Source organism: Cynara cardunculus (assembly GCF_001531365.2).
Source record: "Cynara cardunculus var. scolymus isolate 2C chromosome LG 11, CcrdV1, whole genome shotgun sequence".
Taxonomy (NCBI): domain Eukaryota; kingdom Viridiplantae; phylum Streptophyta; class Magnoliopsida; order Asterales; family Asteraceae; genus Cynara; species Cynara cardunculus.
Window position 1 is genome coordinate 11,098,567 of NC_037538.1, and position 6,270 is coordinate 11,104,836.

Genomic DNA, 6,270 nt, shown 5'->3' on the forward strand with positions numbered 1-6,270 from the left:
TTTCATATGATCACTCCTCTATATATATATATATATATATAAATCTTTTACTGCAATCTCTTTTTTTCATTTGCATTCAAAAAGATCTATAATTTGACCAATAAAAATGATTGTTTCTTTATGTACGTACTCTTTCTCATTGTATAATAATTACAATCATTTGATAGCTTCTACCGTTCAACTTCTACAATGTAAACATAAGTTGTCAATGTAGTTGTCTAAAACCCGCTCATGCTTATCGGTTTTGACACGTTCCACTTGTACACATTATACTGGTTAGATCTTCCTAAATTGATGATTTTGAGGATAAATTTGATTATGGTATATGATTTTCGTTTCTTAAATACATAATATTTATATACGATAAAACTCCCCCTCTCTCTCTCTCTCTCTCACACACACACACACTATCATTGATGCTCTAAACATGTTGTTGTGGTAACCATACTTATCACAAAAGACTTGGGATGGTCTTCAAACTTAACACTCGTACGATTTAAGTCAGTAATCATGGTGATATATTATATAAATCAGTTAATCTCTGTTATCCCTTTTTTTTCAATATGATAAAAAGTCATTATGCTAAACTAATAACTTTGAAATGACGTTTTCTTGAAGGCTGATAAAAGGACTGAATTGAAGGATATTTGTTTACATTTGAATGACAAAGTAATCAAACTTTTCCCATAGGATTATGTGTCAAAATTCCAATTAAAGTAAAGTATGGGTCGGAAAACACAAATACACAATTTCCAATTTGTCTATATTGCAATATGACCCCATCTTTAAATGGAAGGACAAAACTACCCTAGTTTACTAACAATGTGGTTGTGGTTGTGGTTGTGGTTGTGGTTGTCACGTGTAAAACATGTGAACATGTACACATATATTAACTTTAGACTAAACTACAAATTTGGTCCCTCGTCTTTGTAGTTTCCGAATTACAAGATGATCATCTTGGTTTATAAAAAACGTATGGATTCGATCCCTTCTTCTAATCGTCGTCAAAAAATTCCTATAATGAGCAGCGTTTTTGTTCTCTTTCTTTTGCATCATCAAAATCAATTTTGTGATTTGGTTCCTGTGGTTTTTGTTCGGGTAAAAGACAAAAACATTCGATAAAAAAACGAAAATGTCCCTCACTTAACGGGATCTTTTTAACAGTCATTAAAGAGAAGGACGAAATCCAAACACTTTTACAAACCATAATGGCTAGAAAATTTTGAAACCATAAAGATAAAAAGTATTATTTTTGAGTAACCACAAGACCACATTTGTAGTTTAGTGTTGACTTCGTATTTTATTTGTTAAGAAGTATGGGATTTTTTTCTGCATTTTAATTAAATTCATCAAAAAATCATAAATGTGACTAAAATTATATTTAAAGTTATATATATACTTAACTTTAGGAACACGTTTAAGTTTTAACGTGTATCTGTTAGAATTTAAATTTAATGTGGTACGAAAATTTAAATTTAAAATTAATAATGTTATTAGTTTTGTTAATCATTTAAAGATTTAAATGACTTAAGAAGATAATGTTAATGCTAATTAAATAAAATGAAACAAAAAGAGAAGAAGCAGGTGGTCCCCATCATAGACCAACGTTTTTGTTTGTCGGTTGCCATTTTGCAGTCACACGACGTCGTCCGTATATTTTTGTAATTTTGTGATTGTTTTTTTCAAATAAATATAAAAGGAAGGATGCTCTCCTCGTATCATTTACAGCTGCCCTCCCTTTCTCACTCGCATTTTCATATTTCAGTATTCTTAAATTAAATATGTAAAAATAGTTTTTTTTAATAATTTGTAATATAAAAGTGTGTCTCATATATCTCATATTATGTATACAAATCAATTTCAATCAGCAATCGAATTAATGAATATGATTTTATAAATATTTAAATCATAATAACTGAAAATTTATCATTGTCATAAATATTTCAATTAAATGAAACTTTCTCTATATATATCTATGCCATTATAAATCATATATATTTTACCACTTAAATTCACAATTTTAAAAAAATACAAGGATTAAATCATCATACACAAATCAATAATACATATAAAATCTTTCAATTTTTATAATATATTTGTAAACAATAAAATGAAAGTTTGAACGGGTTTTGGAAACTTATATTACCTTTTCCATTATGAACGGATCAAGTTTTAGAAAGCCTTAGATTTATCTCAATTTGAAAGTATAAATTATATTAAATTTAATTCATTTTTTAACTAAATAAATTATATTATAAGGTGAATATTTTATTCAGTTTTAGTTTGATATCTATATTGATAAATACATTTTCTTTCCATTTTTGTAATCTGATCTTCAAAATTTCGTTCACGAGTATCTTCACATGCAAATATATTAATACAATATTTTTGCTATATTATACAACAATTACAATTTATTAATACTAAAAGTAATTCATAACTAGGATGACAAAATACTACATAAAATTGATAACCAACATAAAACTTTCTTATTCTCTTGATATCACACAAATTAATAAAATAAAATTGAAATAGAGATTCATTGAGTTCCATTGCGCGTATATATTTTCTAGTATATTTGATGAAATGCATATATTTTCCCAAACTTGCATATATATATATATATATATATATATATATATATATATATAACCACAAGGATTGTGGCGTAGTGGTTGAGGCCCAGAAAAATGTGGTGCAATATCTCATTTGCCTCAAGTTCGATTTCAAACATCCACAACAATCATGGCGCATTAGATTATCAAGACTGATGTTTTACGATCTTCATTTCTAAAATTAATCTAAACATAACTTGGAGTACCTTTCCACTCATCCATGTTCGTAGCCCATGCCTCACGAACATCAAACAAACAAATTAAACATGACTTAATTTATATGTTTTTTAAGTCTATAATATTTATATATGATAAATAAAATAAACTCACACGCCCTCGACTCAATTTATATGTTTTTATGAATAATTTTTGGGTGATGATGGATTTTTGGATGAGAGTGGTGAAACCACTAATCTTCATCTACCCTTGTGAACATGCATTTATTTGTACAAATCTTTATCTATTTATTTTTATTACCATAACTAAATTTTAACAAATTTATGCATGTGAAAGTGATTAAAAGTATGTAAAACTTCGTAAAGATGGTGATAAAGGTAGATGAAGGTGACAAAAATAAATGAAAATTCGTGTTTTTTGTGAGCAATTAGATGAAGACATGTGTCTTTTAGTTGGTAGATAAATAAAACAACTCATCGAAAAGCTTAAAAATGTTTTCACATCCCTTAGATATAAGAAAAGTTAGCAGGATTAGTCGAGTCATAATTCTAATATTTCAACAACTCATGGAACATCTAGTTTCGGACTTGAATTCCGTTAGACGTTATCAACTTATTTTTAAGTCATGATTTTTAGTTGAAAGACTTGACATTGTATTCTCAAAACCTTTTTTAAAAGAAAAAGGAGAGGGGAAAACTGTTCACGAAACTTTTTGGTAGGATAAGAAAAAAAACCACAAGGAAAATAAATGATATTTGTTTCCTCCCACAAATTCTCTCAAATATGGGAATAACATCCCCTTAACAAAATTACGCAACAATTTTAATACGATCAAAACAAATATAAAATGAATATTTGTATTTTATATTTGTAAAACTGACATATTTCTCTCTCTCTCTCTCCTATTCAAAAACATGAAATAATCGTTCCATTTCCATTTCTTTTATTCCCTTTTAAGGCCACAAATAAATTTTTCCCCCTCGGTTTCCTTTCCTTTCTAAATTCAACAGAACAATAAGAGGTCGTTTACGAAATAGTAACCGGATAATTTATCTTATCAGACGAACATTAGAAACACTGATTATCTTAAACTATAAGCAAGATTGTTGACTCTTACCTAGCTAGTGCTTATCATATAAGAGATGCTTATTACTTTGCCACTTCGATAACTCAAAATCTTACTTGATAAACTTAGTGAGGCCTGATACAGACTCTTACCCAAAAAAAAAAAAAACATTTTACCCAATTATTACGTAAGCAAGTAAAAAGAAAAGATATGATATATTTTAAAAATAATAATAATAATAATAATAAAGTTGAGAAGAGTATTTATAGCATGGTACGATTTACACCTGCAAGTAATAAGGTGAAGAAGAGAATCACCCACAAAAGTAGGGGTTTTTTTGAAACTTGTAGTCGGAGTAATCAATAATGGTAGGAGGGGTGAGGGGTCCATTCATCAACCATGGACCATCCTACTTTTCTTTTCCTTTTCCTTTTTCTTTTAAATTTTGTATTTAATTAATTTCTTACATACATTTAACATAACAAAATTATAGTTTTCATTAAAAAGAAATTGTTATTAATTGTAATAAATAATATATTTAAATCTAAATATTTAATAATTACTCTTGTATATTTTCTTTTAGACTAAACAACGATTATATGAAAATAGCAAATAAAATAAAATAAGTCTAACAAAAAGACCTATAACATAAAAAATGAAAAAAAAAAATGTCTAACCATTATATGAAAGTAGCAAATCATGGTCTTATTATTCGTTGGCCCATAACTTGCAACGACAAAACTCTTTTTTAACGCGAGATGAGACTAATCATAACAATAATTAGAAAACGTTTTTAAATCAATGCTTGAAAACGTAAAACGATAACGAGTGGCCCTAATGTGCACCCACCATTCCCAAATATTAAAGCCAACCGTAGTTACCTTTGTAACCACAACTATGAGGTTCCAATAAGACCCTATTTCATCAATCCATCAATATAATTTGATCCCTTCTTTTCATTCTCTTACTTGGCCAACATCAATCAGAAGACTTATGACCAAACCGATCAAAATTGTGACATTTTCCTTTTCCCTTCGTGGCCCTTGAGGACGGGACATGTTCTATATATGGCATTAGATTTGGCGACACTTAGATGGTGTTATTTCCTTTCTGCTAACTTGTCATCATCCACACTCATCTTCTTTCACTTGGTCTGAAATAATTTTTGAAATTTGAAGACAAATTTTGAATTATAGCAATTACTTGTTCCCTCGAGAAGGATGTCATACAGGATTATTAGGAGTTTCTACACTTGGCATATCACTACTGCCTTGAAGTTAACCGTTTTATACTCTAAAAATCCAGCAACAATGAACTTATTGATACTCACACTCTCTTTTATACTTATGTGCAAAGGATTCCATAACTCCTGTACTAACCTAATGTAAAATGCATCTATTATCACATAGTTGGTATAAAAATGTATGAGTGCTTCCAAGTGTCAATAGCACTTACACTTGAATATCTCCCAAATTAAAAAACTGTTTCTCATTCATAATTTAGAAATAACGAAAAGGTTTAAGCTTCATAATATTTTGTGATTACGAGCATAATGATGGTTGGATGCTGACTTGATGCTACTCTATGCATATAGAGAGGTAATTCGAAAGAGACTGCATATACATTCATATTTAATCGTTTCTAAGAGTGTAGGACTAATTACAGAAGCAACCATATAATAATCTTGAATTATTGCGTGAGCAAAAAAATCGTAAAAGTGAAATGAGCGTAAAAAAGAATCTAGGTTTGTGCTAGCACAATTTTCTTTAAATAGTGGTCTGAATCTAACTCGCTCTAATTTTGCACCCCATTGTGCGTGCCTCTAGAGAGAGCCTTTTTTAACCATATATATTTACTCCTTTCAAGTAGGAATCTATCATAAACTCAATTTCTTTTTCATATTCCATTATGAGGGATAGATATCCAACAACCTTGATAGTTGTTTCGGACCCCATGTCTTGAAGATTAATTTCATTTTCACTCATACTTCATTATGAACGTGTGATATATAATTACAAACCTGTTGCGAAGGACAACATTGACCATCAAATGTCTTTTCGAATAATGTTTCGACTAGACATGGTTTGGGGGTCCGAGGTAGACACATAACCTAATTTTTCCAACATGAAATGCCATCACGGTCCCTATCTCCGTATGGATGTTGATCGAGATATAGATCTATGTTTTCCTAGACACGTATCTCCGTCTGGTAAGAATAGGTGTACAGAGTAGTTGTGATGTAAGCATTAGGAAGCGGGCACCCTACCCTAAGTGATACAATCCCTATGAATAGACCAACAAGATAATGAAGAAATTATGATGAGTAGATCAATTTAGCAAAGCATTCACAATGGGAGGATTCTTATAAGTCACGATATTTTTTGAGTTCTTGTCTTGATTATTGTGTCAAAT